The following is a 20,822-nucleotide window of genomic DNA, read 5'->3' on the forward strand; positions in this document are numbered from 1 at the left end:
GAATGTGTGAGAGTATGTCAGAATATGTGTGTGACTGTGAGTGTGTGCAGAAGTGTGCCTGTGTGTATGTGTGAGAGTATGTGTATATGTGTGAGTGTGTTTGTCTATGGATATGTGTGTGTGAGTGTGTGTATGTGTGTTAGAGTGTGTGTGAGTGTACGTGTGTATGAGCGCATGTAAGTGCGTGTGTATGAATGTATGTGTCAGAATGTGTACGTAAGAATATGTGTGTCACTCTGTTGTGTGAGTGTGTGATTTGTATGTCCATGATATATGTGTCCGCGTGCATGTGAATGTCCGTGCTATAGTATGTGGAAGTCAGAGGACAGACTCAGCTGTTGAGCCTCACCTTTCACCTTTCTGGTTGATATGTACCCCAGGCTGGTTGCCTCTGAGTGTCTGGACATGCTCCGGTCTCTGCCTCTCATTTCACCGCAGCAGCAACAGGATTCCAGCAGGACTACCATGGCCAACTTTACATGGGAATTCGAAATCAGGCCCTTACGCTTGAGAGGCATTTCTCCCACTGGGCATTCATCCCGGCTCTGAAGTTGCTCTGTTTATTGGCAGTACTGGAGACTGATTCAAGAGCCTCTTGGATACCAGACAACCTGTCTACCACCTAGCCCTAGACCAAGCCCTAAAAGATGGTTTTTAAAAGTAGCAATAGAAGCCGGGCGTGGTAGTGCACGCCTTTAATCCCAGCACTGGGAAGCAGTGGCAGGCGGATCACTGTAAGTTTGAGGCCAGCCTGGTCTATAAGAGTCCAAGACAGCCAAGGCTGCACAGAGGGACCCTGTCTTGAAAAAAAAAAACAAAAAAGTAACAATAACAGGGTGTGATGGTGAATCCCAGCACTAAGGAGGAAGAGGCAGGCAGACCTCTGAGTCAGAAGGCAGCCTGATCTGCATAGTAGATAATAAATAAATAAATAAATTTAACAATGAATCCTCCCTGAGGACCAGCTTTCATGGTACCAGAAGGCATCATGCAAGCTTCCAAAGAAGGGGAGCAACCAACAGTCCTACCCAGCTGTGACACCTATGTACCACACAACAGCCAGCATGACCTAACAACTGTAAGGGTGCAGTAGTGGCATGCATACTTTGGCAGTAACCAACAGCTCCCTAATTAGACTTCAGACCAGCTCAAGAACAGAAAAACCATGTCTCATACTAGAAACTAGCTAATTGCCCTGGGCTAGTACTCACCCCTCAGCAAGGAAATTCCTCTTTGCAGCCAACAGAGACCATTAAGGAAAAGCACAACCCATTGCCGAAGAGTAGGCAGAAGATTTTAAGAGCCAGAAGAACAGGGAATCTGGCTGTGAGATTGTGTCACCTAGAAATGTCAGAAGTTGCAGCCATAAAGTCTCACCAGTGTGGCTGCCCAAGCATGGGCCTGGACAAGAACAACACCAATAGACACCTCCGTACCCTCACAGACTTAGTATAACCACTGTTTATTCCCATGATTACAACAGGAAAATGCCCCTGCTCGTCTTGGGTGGAGATAGATGATTAACAATATATTAAATAAGCTAGTTACTGTTGTTATAATGAATGAAAATACCAAATCGTTCAATTTTACCAACAAAGACTCAGGAGCCAGAGGCTGGGGTGAAAACTTGCTAGCTCAGAGAGGCAGAAAAATCACCCAGTTGACCTTCCTTCTTAGCTCACATCCCAGAAAGAAAAACAATCAAAAAATCAAAAGCCAAAAGCCCACGGCCAAAAGCTTGCTAGCTCACCCGACAGCCCAGGAGAAGAAAGCCAAGAGGTTAAAAGCCAAAGAACTAAAGAGCTCCTTCTTCTCCACGCTGTCTTAAATGCCCTTCTCTCAAAGGCCCTCCTATCTATTTAATCCCTGCCAGCTGGTTTCTTGTTCCACCTCTTGAGCTAGGGTTAACTTTATTAAATCCTATGTACAGAAAGCTCTCAGGATTAAAGGTGTGTGCTAGGGCTGAGCCCCACCATAATCACCTGTTTACAATAAACAGAAAGTTCTTGGATTAAAGGCCTGTGTTAGGGCTGAACCACACCAAACAAGAAACAGGTTTTTTAGAGTTCACAATCTGGAGTTTCGCAGTGGGATCAAATGTGCTGCAACAAATTACATAAGATGTCACCAGGCTGAAGTGGAGCGAGGGGAGAGAGGGCATGGATGTCAGGGGAGGCCAGAAAGGAAGATCAAGGGTGGCTTTATTCAACAGATCATTCCTGAGCAAAACCCGCAGACTGTGTAGGAGAGGCCATGGCAATGCCTGTGGGCATTCCCACAGACGGGACAGCCAGTGCACATCATTATAAGAAGCATGTGTGGAATCCATCGAGTCACAGAACCAGGTGATGTAGTGTGGACAAGAAGTGGGGGGTGGGTGGCCAGGAGCCATCTTGTAGGCTATCTTATAACATGTGGGATTGGATCTGGAAAAGAGGAACACTGAAGATTTTAATGATCTTATTTTAACAAACTACACTAGCTACTAGGTCTTGGTGGTACTACCACTGGGAACACAGAGACAGTGAGAGGCATCTGCACCTGGCCCCTTGGCTGGGTGTCAGCAGCAGACCTGGTGGGCTGCTGGCTTCCTGAACTGCTGTGCACATAGTTTCAAACATTGAGAAGATGGAGGTGGTGGGTACCAAAGGCAGCTAAAAGTGTTTCACGTACACAAACAGAGAGACCGGACAGGCCTAAGACACCAGGAAGGGAGCGTGATGCAGATGGAGAGGTGGGGCAGGTGGTAAGGATCTGTTCTTGACTTTGGCTCTGTTAACTTTGAGAGACCAACAAACACCAAGGTAAGGAGCAAGATAGGCAGTCAGCATGACTCTGGAGCTGTGAAGAAGAGCAGGAACAACCCGCTCCCTTCTCGGGTGGACGAGGACACTGAGAATTAGTTCCTTAATCAAAATAATATTGTGCCAAGCATGATGGCACGTACCTGTAGTCCCTGTTCTCAGGAGATGGGGGCAGGAGAAATAGAAGTTCAAGGTCATCTTTGGCTACATAGTGAGCTTAAGGCCAGCCTGGGCTAAAGTGGGAGTTTGAAGGGACACCAATAACAAAAAGAGTTCACAAACAACCTGGCTCTTACCTCCTTTCTTTCCAGACTCCTTCCTTACACATCTAACACACACACACACACACACACACACACACACACACACACACACAGAGCTCTATAGAAAATGCTAGAAGGAAAACTCCAACACAAGGAGGTTAACTACACCCAGGAATACACAGGCAATAATTAATCTCACACTAGCAAAACCCAAAGGAAGAGCACACACACACACACACACACACACACACACACACACACACACACAACCAACAACAAAATGACAGGAATTAACAATCATTGGTCATTGATACCTCTCAATGGAGACTCAATTCTCCAATAAAAAGATACAAACTAACTGAATGGAGACATAAGGAGGATTTGTCCTTTGACTGCACACAAGAAACACACCTCAGGCTGGGCATGGTGGCGCATGCCTTTAATCCCAGCACTTGGGAGGCAGAGGCAGGCGGATCGCTGTGAGTTCGAGGCCAGCCTGGTCTACAAAGTGAGTCCAGGACAGCCAAGGCTACGCAGAGAGATCCTGTCTCGAAAAACAAACAAAAAAACAAAAAAGAAAAAAAAAGAAGCACACCTCAATAATGACCGAAGAAGCAAGCTGGTCCAGCCATTCTAATATCTAACAAAATAGACTTCAAATCAAAATTAATCAAAAGATATGGGGGAAAATATTTCATACTCATCAAAAGAAAAATCCACCAAGATGATGTTTCAATTCTTAACATCTATTTCCTGAATGCAAGGGCACCCACATTTGTAAAAGCAACATTACTAAAGCTTAAATCACACATTGACACTCACCCATTGATAGTGGGGGACCTCAATACTCCACTCTCATCTCCAATAAACAGGTCATCAACACAATAATTAAACAGATACTTAAACATAACAGATTCTATAAACCAAATGTACCTAATGTATCTACAGAACATTTCACCCAAACACAAAAGAATATACCTTCAGCCAAGGCTACACAGAGAAATCCTGTCTCAAAAGACCAAAAAACAAATAAATAAAAAAAACAACAACAACAACAAAAAGAATATACCCTCTTCTTAGCACTTCACAGAACCTTCTCCAAAATGGACCATATACTTGTCACAAAGCAAATCTTTTGAGAAGAAGATGAAGAAGAATGAGGAGGAGGAAGAGGAGGAAGAGGAGAAGACAAAGAAGAAGAAGAAGAAGAAGAAGAAGAAGAAGAAGAAGAAGAAGAAGAAGAAGAAGAAGAAAGAGAAGAAACCTCCTGCATCCTATCAGAGCACCACAGATTACAGGTGTATTTCAACAACAGAAACAACAGAATGCCTACAAACTCATGTAAACTGAACAACTCTCTACCAAATGACTACTGGGTTAAGGGAGATAAAAGAAAGAAATTAAAGACCTCCTAGGATTTAATGATAATGAATGCACAACATACAAAAACTTATGGAACACAATATAAGTGTTGCTAAGAGGAAAGTTCACAGAACTAAGTGCCTAAAGAAATTGGAGAGATCTCTGCTAGCAACTTAATGGCACGCCTAAAAGCTTTAGACAAAAAAGAAGCAAGCATATTCAAGAATATTCAAGAGGAGGAGACAGAAAGAAATAATCAAATGAGGGCTGAAATCAATAAAATAGAAATAAGGAGAACAATATAAAAAAATCAATGAAATGGGGGCTGAAGAGATGAGCACTGGCTGCTCTTCCAGAGGATCCAGGTTCAATTCCCAGGCCCGACACGGCAGCTCACAGCTGTCTGTAACTCCTGTTCTAGAGGATCTGACACCCTTACACAAACACACAAGCAGGCAAAACACCAATGCACATTAAATAAAAATATATTTTAAAAGAGAATCAATGAAATGAAGAGTTGGCTCTTTGAGAAAAATCAACAAGATAGAAAAGCCTTACCCAAACTAACTAAAAGATGGTGTGGGAATATCCAAATTAACAAAATCAGAAACAAAAATCTAATTTTCTGCCCGGCGTTGGTGGCACACACCTTTAATCCCAGCACTTGGAGGCAGAGGCAGGCAGATTACTGTGATTTCAAGGCTAGCCTGGTCCACAAAGCAAGTCTAAGACAGCCATGGCTACATAGAGAAACCTTGCCTCAAAAAAAAATATCTAATTTTCTCAATAGATACTGCTTACCAAAGTTAAATCAATATCAGATAAACAATATAAATAGACCTATAATGCCTAAATAGAAGCAGTCATTAAAAGTCTCCCAAGCAAAGAAAAGCCCAGAGCTGGATGGTTTTAGGGCAGAATTATACCAGACTTTCAGTGAAGAGCTAACACCAATACTACTCAAATTATTCCACAAAACAGAAACAGAAGGAACATTGCCAAATTTATTTTATGCAGCCACAGTCACTCTGATACCTAAGATTCATCAAAGAAAGAGAATTACAGACCAATTCCCTTTATGAACATAGATGCAAAAATACTCAACAAATAATGTGCAAACAGAATCCAATAATACATTAAAAATTAACCTCCATGAATAAGTAGTTTTCATCACAGAAATGCAGGAGTGATTCAACGTACGAAAATCCATCAATGTTATCCACCATATAAACAAACTGAAAGAAAAAAAAAAACACCACATGTTCATCTCATTAAATGCTTAAAAAGCCTTTGACAAAATCCAACAGCCCTTCATGATAAAAGTCCTGCAAAGATTACTGATACAAGGGGCATACCTACATACCTAAACATAACAAAGGCAATTGTTGGCTACATCAAGCCTATAGCCAACATCAAATGAAATGGAGAGAAACTCAATTCAGTTCCACTAAAATCAGGGATAACGTAAGGCTGCCCACTCTCTCCATATCTGTTCAATAATGTACTTGAAGTTCTAACTAGAGCAATAAGACAAATGAGGGAGATCAAGGGGATACGAATTGGAAAGGAAGAAGTCAAGGTATCATTATTTACAGATGACAGAATAGTATACATAAATGACCCCAAAAATATTTCCCAGAGAACTCCTACAGCTGATAAACACCTTCAGCAAAGTGGCTAGATACAAAATTAACTCAAAAACAAAACAAAACAAAACAAAAACAGAACAGTAGCCCTTCTCAATACAAATGACAAATGGACTGAGAAAGAAACTAGGGAAACAGCACCCTTCACCAGAGCCACAAATAATATAAAATATATTGAGATAGCTCTAACTAAGCAAGTGAAATAACTGTATGACAAAAACTTCAACTCTTTGGAAAAAGAAATTGAAGAAGATATCAGAAGATGGAAACATCTGCTTATAGATGGTAGGGTTAATATAGTAAAAATGGCCATCTTGCCAAAAGCAATCTACAGATTCAAAGCAATTCCCATAAAAATTCCAAAACAACTCTTTCCTTCCTTCCTTTCTTTTTTCCTTTCCTTTTTTTTTTTTTTTTTTTTTTTTTTTTGGTTTTTTTGTTGTTGGTGGTGGTGGCGGTGGTGGTGGTGGTGGTGGTTATGCTTCTTTGTTAGTTTTTTGTTTTTTGAGACAGCTCTGTGTAACCCTGGCTATGCTGGACTTGCTCTGTAGACCAGGCTGGCCTCAAACTTACAGAGATTCATCTGCCTCACCCTCCTTGTGTGCTGGGATTACAGGTGTGAGCCACTGCACCCAACTCCAAAACAATTTTTACAGACCTTAAAAGGATAATACTCGACTTCATATGAAAAAACAAAAAACCCAGGATAGCTAAAAACAATCCTGTGCAATAAAAAAAATTTCTAGAGGCATCACCATCTCTGATTTCAAACTGCAGTATAGAGCTATAGTTTTTTTTTTTAATGGTATTGAAATAAAAACAGATTGATCAATGGAATGAATCAAAGACCTAGATGTAAATCCACACTACTATGAACGCCTGGTTTTTTATTTTTAAAAAAGTCATAAATACATAATGGTAAAAAGACAACATCTTGGGGCTGGAGAGATGGCTCAGGGGATAAGAGCACTGTCTGTTCTTCCAGAGGTCCTGAGTTCAATTCCCAGCAACCACATGGTGGCTCACAGCCATCTATACTGGAATCTGATGCCCTCTTCTGGCATGCAGGTACACACGCAGATAGAGCAACTCATATATAAAAAGTAAAATATTTAAAAAAAAAAAAAACATCTTCAACAAATGGTGATGGTCTAACTAGTTGTCAGCATGTAGAAGAATATATCTATCACACTACACAAAACTCAAGTCCAAAGATTTCAGCATAAAACCAGATATAGTGAAGCTAACAGAAGAGAAAGCGGGGAATAGCCTTGAGTGTATTAGAGACAACTTCCTGAACAGAACACTGGCACAGATAGTTCAGGCACTAAGACCAACAATTAATTAATGGGACCTTATGAAACTGAAAAACTTCTGTAAAGGCAAACGACACAGTCAACATGACAAAATGGCAGCCTACCGAATGGGAAAAGATCCTCACCAACTCCATATTTGACAGAGGGCTGTTATCCAAAATATATAAAGAACTCAAAAAGCTAGACATCAACAAACCAAATAATCTAATTTAAGAAATGGGGTACGGATCCAAACAGAATTCTCAACAGAGGAATCTCAGATGTCTGAGAAGCACTTAAAGAAATGTTCAACATCCTTCGCCATCAGGGAAAAGCAAATCAAGAGAACTCTGAGACTCCATCTTACACCTGTCAGAATGGCTAAAGCTGAAAACCACAGGTGACAGCTCATGCTGGTGAGGATGTGGAGAGGGAGGAACGCTCCTCCATTGCTGGTGGGAGCGCAGACTTGTACAGCCACTACGGAAGTCAATATGATGGTTCTTCAGAAAATTGGGAATAGGTCTACCTTAAAACCCAGCTATACCCATGTACCCTATACTCCTGGACATATGCCACAATACCACTAGGACAGCTCTTCAACTATAGCAGTTTTAGTCATATCAGCTGGAAACTAGGAACTGCCTAGATGTCCCTCAACTAAAGAATGGATAAGGAAAATGTGGCACATTTACACGATGGAGTTTTACTCAGTGGTTTAAAAAAAAAAATGACACCATGAAATTTGCAGTCAAACGGATGAAACAGATAAAATCATCCTGAGTGAGGTAACTTAGACCTAGAAAGAAAAACAGGGTGTGCACTCACTTAAGCAAAGGATAGTCATGCTACAATCCACAGACCCAGAAAGGCTGAGTACCAAGGGTGCTTTTGGGGGACGGGGGAATGCATGGATCTCCCTGGGAAGGGGAAATAGAACAGATTTTGTGGGTGGATTGGGGGGAGGTAGGGGTAGGAACAGGAGGAATCAGGTAGTGAGGATGGAGGAAGAAAGTACTGGGAGAGACAAGCGGAACTGAGGTGTGGCAAGCGAGTGAGCTTCCTGGAGGCAGCCCATTGTTTTCGTATAGCTGATGATGAGTGTACCCTGGAGAGGCATGGACCCCGGGGTCTTTGTCTCTGGACTGCCTCTTACTGTTGATATGCCTTTCTGTGTTTGTCATTGCTGTATCTCTCATATATCTGCCGTGGAATGGAGAGACCTTCCCTCCCTATTGTTTTCTGGGTATTTTCCAACTTTGTTGGGCAGATTTCCTGCAGTATCAATATGAAGATGTACTTTTGCCGGGCGTGGTGGCGCACGCCTTTAATCCCAGCACTCCGGAGGCATAGGCAGGCAGATCGCTGTGAGTTCAAGGCCAGCCTGGTCTACAGAGCAAGTCCAGGACAGACAAGGCTACACAAGGACACCTCTTCTCGAAAAACAAAACAAAACAAAACAAAACAAAAACAAAAAAAGGGCCAGAGAGATGGCTCAGAGGTTAAGAGCACTATCTGTTCTCCAAAGGTCCTGAGTTCAGTTCCCAGCAACCACATGGTGGCTCACAACCATTTATAATGAGATCTGGTGCCCTCTTCTGGCATGCCTGCACACATGGGGACAGAATACTGTATAAATAATAAATAAAATCTTTTTTTTTAAATGTACTTTCATGAAATAATGTTGTTTAGATGAATTGATGATTTTATATAATTTCTGATAATGATTGTATAGAATTTCTGATTTGATTTAAGGAATTTTTAAGCTCCTTTACAGAATAGCAAAAACTGTTAGGAGCTCTGTGAACTTTCTACGTCACAAGCACATAAATTCCACTAGGAAGAAGAACAGGCTTGAAGCAAATTTATGGTCTATGAAGACATGCCTCTAAGTTAGGTCCAAAGATGAGATCATGGGTCTTGGTATGCACCATGATAACTAATTTAACTTATACAAGGCCTTGAAAATACAACGTAAGATAGATTACCTCTTTTAAAAAAAAAAATGCTAACCTATGATATAAAAAAACTACTCATCCGAACTTATAATTAACATATACAATGATAGATAGATAAAAATATTACTTTGAACTTACAATGAATGTGTGGAGCTAAGAGGTAAATAATGTTTAGGGAGGTACAAGCCTTAATGGAAAGACATGTAAGCAATTATCTCAGTGTAAATCCTTAAACCATGCTACCCTTAAACCTTGTTAACCTGAGACATGAAGAACTGTGGCTTTGAACTTACAATGAACTTGTGGAATGAAGTGACAGATAAGAAATGTTTAGTTAGGCATGAGTAACCAGTAATCCTGCTGTATTTCCCTATGTGTAATGCCTTTATTTGTTTCTATGGGAATTGCATTTATGGCTGTAAGGCAATTCTTCTTCTGACATAAAGAACTTTGCCTTAGAAACTATAGACAGAACCAAGAGTTGTTGGATCCTCTTGGAGCCGGCTTGTTGGAGCTTGCCCTTTAGTGTTTGCTTCATGTACCAAACATGTGTCTGTCTGTCTGATTGTGTGTGTGTATGTATGTATGTATGTATGTATGTATGTGTGCGTGCATGTGTGTGTGCGTGCATGTGTGTGTGCGTGCATGTGTGTGTGTGTGTGTGTGTGTGTGTGTATGTGTGTGTGTGTGTGTGTGTGAAGTTACTGAAGCCTGTTGGAACTTGTTTGTTAGAGCCCACTTTGTTTCATCCACCAAGTGTGTATGAATGAATGTGTGTTTTCCTCCTTTTTCTTTTCTTTCTCTATCAGCAGCCTACGCCGGAGACCATCAGCTCTGGTTCCCTTTCCTTTCCTTTTCCCTCTGAGTTTCTCACGGTGATCAGTGCAGACAAACACTAGGAGCTACCAGCTCTGGCCATTAAAGAGTTAAAGAGAGAGGCTGGAGAGATGGCTCAGAGGTTAAGAGCACTGCCTGTTCTTCCAAAGGTCCTGAGTTCAATTCCCAGCAACCACATGGTGGCTCACAACCATCTATGATGAGATCTGATGCCCTCTTCTGGAGTGCAGGCACACATGCAGGCAAAACACTGTGTAATGAATAAATAAATAAATCTTTTTTTTTTTAAGAGTTAAAGAGAGTTTAGAGCTTTTCACAAGCTGTGGTGGCTCTTGTCCTTTTCTCCCAATTACCTGTTGCTATCAGTGCAGAAGCTAGGAGCTATCAGCTTTTGGCTTTTTTCACTGACCCTGTGTCCCACCTAGGTTTGTCCTTGTGTCAGAGCCAGTGTTTGGCAGGTGGCAATGGGGAAACCTAGCGCAGTGGAAACCCCCTGGAGTCTACAAGGGTAGCCCTATCGAAGACTTCTAGTAATAGGGGAACACAGAGCCTGAACTGGTCATCTTCTGTAACCAGGCAAGGTTTCTTCTAGTGGTGGGATTGGGACATCAACCTAGCCACAAAGCCTTCAACGTACGATTTGCTCTGCCTGAGAGATGTGCTGGGGTAATGGTGTGTCGCAGACTTGTGGGAGTGGCCGACCAGTGACAGGTCTGACTTGAGATCCATGCCGTGAGAGGAGCTCATGCCTAACATTACCTGGATCTCCAAGGTTCGGCATTGGCGGGTCCAGGTCTAGTATTTGCCTTATCTCTTAGGTTGCTGAGATGATGGCTCAGGTAACTGCTCACAGATGATTGAAAGTACAAGAAAGAGGGGGAGACAGAGCTGAGGGTTCCTTCTGTAGTGACTCAACGCTGGCTGTGTTGCTGCTGAGGAAAACTTAAACTGACCACCTTTTTTCCTGCAGCTAGGGCTGTGAAAAGCAGCTTCTAGCTAAAAACTGCAGGGCATTGTAAACGGAGACTCTTTGATCTGCTCCTTAGCTCTCAATAGGCCTATTTGTAGAGATCTGCTGTAGGCTAAAGCATGCCTGCTAACTGGAGGAAGGGAGGAGCGGATGGCAGAACCCTGAGTCTGTTAACTTATTTGTGAATCTACAGTGGAATAAAAAAGAGAGGGGGGGGAGGGGGCTGGAGAGATGGCACTGACTGTTCTTCCAGGGAACCTGAGTTCAATTCCCGGCAACCACTTGGTGGCTCACAACCATCTGTAATGTGATCTGATGTCCTCTTCTGGCCTGCAGGTGTATATGCAGGCAGAGCACTGTATACATAATAACAAACAAATAAATCTTAAAAAAAAAAAAAAGAAAGAAAGAAAAAAGAGATAGAAAATAAACCGTGCGCACACACACACACACACACACACACACACACACACACATACACAGAGAGAGAGAGACAAGAAAGAGAGAGAATGAGTGAGGTGAACGGCCCCAACAAACTTTATTTTCCTGGCACTTCTTCTTTTAAAAAAAAATATTTTATTTAATTTTAATGCACCTTAGTATGAGAGTGCCAGATCTTAGAATTACAGACAGTTGTGAGCTGCCATGTGGGTGCTTGGAATTGAACCCGGGTCCTTTGGAAGAGCAGCCAGTGCTCTTAACCACTGAGCCATCTCTCCAGCCCTCCTGGCACTTCTTATACCCTGAGCAAAAGCTCTCTCAGTCAGAGAAAGAATTACCTCATAGCCAAAAGGATTTATCACAGAGACAGACAAAACCATTACAACAGGAGTGTTTTTAGTGATTACATGTTTCAGTGCTAAGCTAAACATTTGTCTAGTCTCACATTCCAAGATACAAGTAAATTTAGAGCGACAGCATTTTATGCCATAAGCTGACAATGTATAGGTAACTACAATGAAACAGTTTGTATTTTTTGACATTAAGATTTGTACTTAACTTAGGCATTTCTTGGTAGCCCCATTGCATTCAGGGTTCACAGGAAGTTCAAACCAACTTGCCTATATTTATGGTGCACACCAGGATCCCTGCTGCTCTCTCTAGAGAGAAAGCATATCTGAACCTTCAAATCTGTCTCCAGCCTGTCTCCTAGTGAGGCATCTGGATGACCCCAAAAGTATTTCCTGCAGCTGTAAACTTTCTATGGACTACTTAACTTTTAAACTTCTTTGTCTGAATCAAATCAGGAATTCCACTGTCAGGAATTAATTCATCTGAACAGCAGTGCATCTTCATAGAGATCCCGTAGGAGGTTTCTTCAGTCAGAGTGGGAAATACCCAGCAAGTGGGGGTTCACACTATGCCAGATTTTTTGAGAGATGCAGCAGCAAAGAAAAGAAGTGTCAGAGGCTGGAAGCAATTCTGGAGGTACATCACAGTACAGACCTTGCAAAATTACCAGGTTACCTTCCCGGAAGGCCACGTACCTACTGAACTTCCCCCAAGACAATGGCTCTTGCCATTTGAACGGCCAGGGACCAGAGGCTTGATTGATATAACAGAGACCTAGGGTAGAGCCAAACATAACTGGCAAAAAAAGTCAATGAAATAATTCTTAATGTTATTCTGCTAAACTCATAGATTGGTGCCTAGCCCAGTTGTCATCAGAGAGGCTTCATCCAGTAACCAATGGGAGCAGATGCAGAGGCCCATAGCCAAACATTAGGCAGAGCTCAGAAAAGCTCACAGAAGAGGGGAAGGAAAGATCGCAGGAGGCAGAGGAGTAGAGGACACCACACACACACACACACACACACACAGCACACAGAATCAACTAAGCAAGGCTCAGAGGGGCACAAGGAGATGGAGGCAACATCCACGGGGCTTATATGTTATGGCTGTGTAGCTTGGTGTTCTTATGGGATTCCTAACAGTGGGAGTTGGGGGTGCCTCTGACTCTTTTGCCTCCTCTTAGAACCATTTTCCTCCTACTAGGTTGCCTCATCCAGTCTCAATAAGAGAGTATGTGTCTAGTCTTACTGTAACTTGTTATGCCGTGTTTGGTTGATATCCCTGGGAGGCCTGCTCTTTTCTGAAGGGAAACTGAGGAGGAGTGGGTCTGGGGAAGAAGGAAGGTGTATGGGTGGGGGTACTTTGAAGAGTGGAAGGAGGGGAAACTTCAGTCAGGATATAATGTATGAGAGAAAAAAATTTTAATTAAAAAAAAAAGAATAAGACAAAATTCTCTGGTGAAAGCAACATAAGGAAGCAAGGGTTTATTTTTTCCCACAGACAGGTACCGTTCATCTGATGGGGAAATCAAGGCAGCAGGAACTTCAACTCTCAGGTCACATCACATCCACAATCAGGATGCTGAGAGGGAGACACAGGCTGCTGCCTTTCTTTGTATATACAGTCCCGGATTCCAGGCAGGGAGTGGTGCCACCCACCGCCACACAAACCTTGCCAACCCACATTCCGAGACTGATCCTAATCTCATTCCTCCACTGCCTCCCTCTCCATTCCCTCTACAGATTGCATATTTATGTTCTGAGTGAGGGCAAGGGTATAAAGTTTCGTGTTCTCCAGAGGGTCTTGGCATAGAGGAGCAAAAGTCCGAGAATTTAGGCTTTCAGCCCATATCGCCTGGATTCAGACAGAGTCATCACCTGGAACTGGGCAGCCTCAGCCAATGGACCCCACCTTCCGGGACCCGTTTAACCTCGTGTAAAATGAGTGAAATAAGTCTGTGTGCTGTTACAAGATTGTGCTGAGAGTCAGCTACCACCTTGGAAGTTTTTAAAAGTCAGGCAGTTCTGCAACGTACCACTAGGTGTCACCACAGACTTGGCTAAAAGACCCCTTCTTCCTTCCCAAGCAAGACTGAACTGACGGGGCCCCCCAGCCCACGTGAAAAGCAAAGGAAGGGCCACTCTATTTGAATGTGTGTCCCTAAAGGTCACTTGTGGACAAAACCTAAACTCTACACTCAAAAGTTATCTTGTAGATTTATGGGGCCAAGCTGTGGGGAAGTCTTTAAACTCAAAGGAGGCTACAACAGGAAGACAGACCCTGGAGGTGGCATTTCTAAGAACCGGAAGAGAAACCCTGATGTCACTCCTCCTCCCAGTCCTGCCTCACTATGATCCAGGAACAAGGCCAACAGATGCCAGCCAGCACCTTGCTCCGGATGTCCCAGCCTCCAGATCCATGCATGGGCCAGATAAACCTTTCATAAGTCTCGGAGTACTTAGGGACAGCAGCAGAGCACAGACTTAAAACAGGGGCCTTCTCTGCTGGGACTTCCACAGTGCAGCCAAGCCCCAGGGACCAGCAGCTCCTTAGTGCTCAGTGAGAACAAGCGACAGGCACTATATTCTAAGCATTTTGTAATATGAACTCAGAGTCCCTCACCAATGGCTGTATCAGCTGTGGGCTAATACTTTCTCTCTTTACAGATGGGGTGGGGGGGGGAGGAATAAATCATAGATGTGTTAATTAATTGTTTGAAGGTGCACAGCTGGTAAGTATGGACCAGAAGAAAGCTATAGCGCTCTAGTTACAGTGTGTTTTCCAGAACTTATATATTTCTTTATTCGCCTAGGTAAAAATTTCTGGCTACCTTTGAAATCATTAGATGTCACATAGCTTCTTTGGTGCCTTTAATATTGCTGTTGCAATACAGGTCCAATTTCCTGGTTGTAATTCGTGGTAAGGAAGTGGTGCTGACTTTCAGACCCCAGGACTGCGCAGGGTTGGCACGGTAAGGGAGGCACCCTGATTTTACCCACAGGGTTTGAATCTGTAACGTAAGTCCCCTGAGGATTTGTCATTGAGCCCCAACCCGCAATCCAGTTCTAAGAGTGTGGTTACCAGCTAAGAGGGTTGAGGATCAATAAAAAAGGGAGGGAGCAGCTGGGTGTGGTGCTGCACACCTGTAATCCCAACACTCAGGAGGCGGAGGCAGGCGGATCTCTGTGAGTTCGAGGCCAGCCTGGTCTCCAAAGCGAGTCCAGGACAGCCAAGGCTACACAGAAAAACCCTGTCTTGAAAAAACAACAACCAAAAAAAAAAAAAAAAAAAAAGGGAGGGGGGAGAAGCTGAGTGTGGTAATTCACTAGCACCGAGGAGGCTGATGCAGGAGGATTGTGGGTTTGAGGCTAACCTGCACTACACAGTGACTTCCAAGCCAGTCTCAAGATAGACAATTCAAAACAAACAAACAACAACAACAGAAAGGGTGCAACTCAGTCTTTTTTCCCTCTGCTCTGTTTGATGTGGAGAGCAATCTTTCATAGCCGAGCTTTCAGTTTTGAATGAGTTTGTTAAGAGTATAGAAAAGAAAACAGCCAAGTTCAGCTAGACATGGAGACACGGACACCAGGCTGATGAGGCAGTCAGACATGGAGACACGGACACCAGGCTGATGAGGCAGTCAGCTGGGGTTCCAGCTGTGGCCTCTCTCCTGGCTGAGCACAACAACATCTGCTGGAAACAGTTACTTTCTAGCTGTGCTCAAGAACACAGTGTTTTTTTGACTGTTCTGTCAAGAGTTAGACAGGCCTGGCCTTCTTCTCCAGATGAGGCTTCCTAGAAGACACTTAACAGAAACAAACTTGGGTCTGAAATTGGGGGTGCAGTGGAGGAAACCCCACTTTCATAGCCAGCTTCTTAGCATGGGACGATCTACCAATACAACCGTACATTACACACCCATCCGCCACTCACTACCGACGTCTCCTTCTGCCAGGCCGCAGACTGCCCTGCTGTTGTGGTCTGAGTGACAGCTAGCTCCATAGGCTCGTGTATTTAAGTACTTGGCACTGTTTGGGAAGGTTTGGGAACTTTTGCCAGAGGGCGTACATCACTGAGAGTGGACGCTGACAGTTTATATCCTGGCCTGGCTTTCAGTTTGCTCTGTTTCCTGTGTGTGGTTGAGATGTGGTCTAGCAGCCTTCTGCTCCTGCTGCCGTGCTTCCCACCCGTCCCATCCCCCCCTCCCCCAGCCACTACGGACTCTAGCTGACCCCCTCCACCTGCCCCTGGAACTGTAAGCTAAAACAAAGTCTTCCTTAAGTTGCTGTTGGTCATGATCTTTTTTTTTTTTTAAATCTAAGCAACATTAAAGTAACTAATTCATTGTGCTTAGGCCCCAGCTCCACTGGAATCACTGAGCACAGGAAGTGAGTCTGCCTTGACCTTGCACTATTGCCCATCTCAACAGGACACCGGTGTTATCACGCCCCTCACCCCACCCCCATCTCACACACACACACACACACACACACACACACACACACACACACACACACACTCTTTCCCTCCCTCTCTCTCTCTCTCTCTCTCTCTCTCTCTCTCTCTCTCTCTCTAAGTGGTGCTTTGACTACTGTAGGGTCCCAGTAGGTCTGCAATTGCCGACTGTAGTGGTTTGAATAAAAATGGCTCCTATAGGTCATAGGCACTATTAGGAGGCGTGGCTTTAGTGGAGTAGGCGTGGCTTTGTTGGAGGAAGTGCATCACTAGGTGGTGGGCTCTGAGGGCTTGGAAGCTCAAGCCCAGGTTCAGTGGCTGGCTGGCCTGCTGCCTGTGGCTCCAGATGTAGAATTCTCAGCTCTTTCTCCACTCCCATACTTGCCTGCACACCACCATGCTTACCGCCATGATGACATTAGACTAAACCTCTGAAACTACAAACCAACCCCAGCTAAATGTTTTCCTTTATGATCGCTGTGGGGCCATGTGTAACGACACACCCCTTTAACCCCAGCACTTAGGCAGAGGCAGGTGGCCCTCTGTGAGTTTGAGGCCAGCCTGGTCTACAAAGAAAGTCCAGGATAGCCTGGGCTTTGTTACACAGAGAATCCTTGTCTTGAAAAAAAAAAAAAAAAGAAAGAAATGAAATTTTGCCGGGTGGTGGTGGCACACACCTTTAATCCAAACACTTGGGAGGCAGAGGCAAGGGGATCTCTGTGAGTTCGAGGCCAGTCTGGTCTACAAAGTGAGTTCCAGGACAGCCAAGGCTACACAGAGAAACCCTGTCTCAAAACACCAAACCAGAGTTGTTGTGATCATGATGTTTCTTCATAGCAATAGAAACACTAAGTTGACACTGGCTGAATGCAAAGACTCGATGGGGGAGGTACCAACGGTTTGGGGGCTTTGAAGGCTGATGGGGAGGACCTTGACAGGTGACTACAGAAGAAGGGGACACCACCTCCAGAGGGAGAGTGACACTGTCATCCTAGCAATCTGTTGCTGTGATTAAAAACAAAACAAACAACAAAACTGACTGCAACTTGGGGAGAAAGGATGATTGTGACTTATAATTCTAGGTTACAGTCTGTTGTTACAGGACGTCAAGGGGACAGGAACTTGAAGCAACTGGCCACAGTGTCCCACAGAGAAATGAATGCAAACAAGCACAGCGCTCACCTAGCGTTCTATGCGTATACAGCCCTGGCTCCAAAACCTGGGAATGGTGCCACCAACTTTCAGGCCAGGGTCGTCCTTATTAATTGAAGCAATCAAGAGATCTTCTGCAGACATGCCTATGGGCCAACCTCCTCTAAACCATCCCTCACTGAGAATCTTTCCAGGTGATTCTAGGCCACATTGACGAAACTAACCTTCACACAGACTGTTTTGGGTTCGACAGGAGTCAGAACAGAGGGGCCAGTGCAGGCCTGAGGGAGGGCAGGCGGTGATCAGGACCAAACTTTGGCAGTGAAGACCAAAAAAGTCTCGAGGGAGCAAGAATCCCCAAGGAAAATTCAAGTTTCAGAGGGCGCAGGGTTGAGCAGAGCAGCAGTCCTGGTTGGGTGGTAGGTGGGTGGTTACAATTTGGGTGGGCCGTGGCAGGAAGTCAAGATCCGATTAGTCAAATCTTAGGGCAGAAAGAGCTTTTGGGTCATCCAAAATCCCAGGATCCAAGTGGAACACGGCTGAGGATGGAAGGAACCAGGTTAGCAGAGCAGAGGTCAGAAACCCTGCCTGCTTCCAGCTTTGCAGAGTTCCCATAAAAAAGTTGGCCACTGGGGCTTTGCCAATGCCCACACCTGTGACAGAAATACTAGAAACAAGCTTTCTGACTTGTTTGGAGTCTTTTAAAATGTTCCTTTCCTGTTTTGGGCTTTTTTAGGGAGTGGGGATTGGTTGGTTGGTTGGTTGGTTATGTGTGTCTGGGTTGTTTGTTTTGTTTTTTGAAGGAATAACCTATTTAAAGTTCCCTGACTTTGGACCAGCTTGATGAGTCTTTCCCTGCATGAGACCTGAGCCAAGTCTTTGCCCTGCCCCTTTCTCTGCTGACTTCCTGAAGCCACTAATATGGTAGTTGTTACCATAGCTCAGGTTCATCTGCTCTTGAACTAGGACAATGGAATCCTGCTGCGTGTGCTGGTTTGGGCTCAGCTCCTTTTGACCCACACCCTGCATGTCAGATTAAGCTGTAGTGTTGCGTGTGCCAGCCTTTTGTTATGTTTATGCACAAAATATGTGTGTCCCTCACAATTCAGACATTGGTTCCAAGGCCACCAAATAGGAGGATGCGCCAGTCTCTCACATAAAAGGGCACAGCATTTCCAGGTGCCCTACACAGAACCTCTCACGTGCTTCACCCCAGCTCTAGAACACTGAGCTAAAACCTGTAAGAACTATATAAGTAATTATTCCATTATAGCTTTCAGGTGGTGATAACAATGCCAGTATGTGCTCAATACGTACAGATGCAAAATTTTTTTCCAAATGTTTTAGAAACATTCTTGAATCTCCTATGCAGAAGCTATGGCTACCAAGTGCTATATGTATCCCACAGACTAACACTTGGTATGTTGGTCCATTCTCTCATGGATGGATACCAGATTGTTTCCAGACCAACTGAACTAGGGATTCCTCTGCTAAAGACAGTCTTGCCAGACGATCCATAGGAGCAGAGGCTCTGGGCATAGCACAGAGGGTGTGTTGAAAACAAGGACACGGCCCGGCGTGGTGGCGCACGCCTTTAATCTCAGCGCTCAGGAGGCAGAGGCAAACGGAGGATCACTGTGAGTTCAAGGGCAGCCTGGTCTACCAAGTGAGTCCAGAACAGCCAAGGCTACACAGAGAAACCCTGTCTTGAATAAAGAAGGCAGAGGAGGAGGAGGAGGAGGAAGAGGAAGAGGAGGAGGAAAACAAAGACATGCTGAGTTTCCTAGAGTGATTACCCTTCCTCCCTCTGCCATCAACAGTGCACAAGAATGTTAGTTGGCCCTGACCCCGTGTTCAGGCCCCTCTTTATCTACTCAGGGGCTTCCTGGCCTTCTGTTTTCTTCTGTTGTTAGCAGGCAGGAGTACCAGGGATAAGTACACTGATCCTTATGGGCTTCTAAGCAACTGAACAACAAGAGGGTCACAGTCAGGCCTGCTGTGGGCTCAACTAAAGAAAGACTACCCACTGTCTTGGCTCAAATGTGACACCTGGAACTGGGGTGGCCATCTTGTGAGTATGAAGGACATGCGCACTGAAGGACAACAGAGTGCTGGAATAAACCTGGGGCCAAGCCACTCCATTCATCTGCCACTTATTTCCTTCCCCCCCCCCCCCCCCCCCCCCCGCCAAGATTTATTTGTTATTATGTATACAGTGCTCTGCCTGCACATACACCTGCAGGCCAGAAGAGGGCATCAGATCACACTACAGATGGTTGTGAGCCACCATGTGGTTGCTGGGAATTGAACTCTAGACCTCTGCAAGAGCAGCCAGTGCTCTTAACCTGTGAGCCATCTCTCCAGCCCTCAGCTACAACTTCTTAGTCACATTTCTCTCTCTCTCTCTCTCTCTCTCTCTCTCTCTCTCTCTCTCTCTCTCTTTTTTCGAGACAGGGTCTCTCTGTGTAGCCTTGGCCATCCTGGACTCACTTTGTAGACCAGGCTGGCCTTGAACTCACAGCGATCCGCCTGCCTCTGCCTTCCGAGTGCTGGGATTAAAGGCGTGCGCCACCACGCCCGACCCTAGTCACACTTCTGATTGTCCCCTGCAGCCTGTCTCTCCTCAGGCATTTCCACCTTGGCCAAAGGCTCTTCGTCCCTTCATACTTAAGACCAGAGCCTGCCGACTCGCTGTTTACCCACATCCACTGTGATATGATCTCTTCTCCCTGGCTTCCTTAGCCACTACCTGTCTGAGTCACCGTGACTTTGTGTTGGGAAAGTTGTTCTGGTTCCTTGGCTGGTCTCTCATCCTGAACCTCACCTCCATGTCTTCCAACTCGGAAAGCCAAGAGACCCAAAAGTCTTTCATTGCCCTAAAGAGCATAGCTTCCCGTGCCTTTCAAGACAAAGATCCAAACTCATGCCCAAGGTGTCTGTTATATTCCTTGCTCAACCCCAACCCTTCTTAGGGTTGTCACCTCTATGTCTGGAAGAATACCCCTTGACGACGCACACAATACACAAACTCATCTGCCCAAGAAGGCCCCACCCCTCACCGCTCTGCAGACACCGGATTCCACTAACTTCTCATAACTCTCTTTACTTTGCCTATTAGCGCTTCCCACGATGCGTAATTATGTACTGGCCTGATTAAAGGTATTAATATACAGTAATCCTCCAACACTCACTCTCACCTCCTGACTGAGGAAATTGGGGTCAGGAGTCGTATTCTACTTCCTTGGCCCCTAACACTGCGCTTGCGCATAGTACGAGCTCAGGAAC

Source organism: Acomys minous (genome assembly GCF_964271855.1).
Source record: "Acomys minous genome assembly, chromosome: 3".
NCBI lineage: Eukaryota > Metazoa > Chordata > Mammalia > Rodentia > Muridae > Acomys > Acomys minous.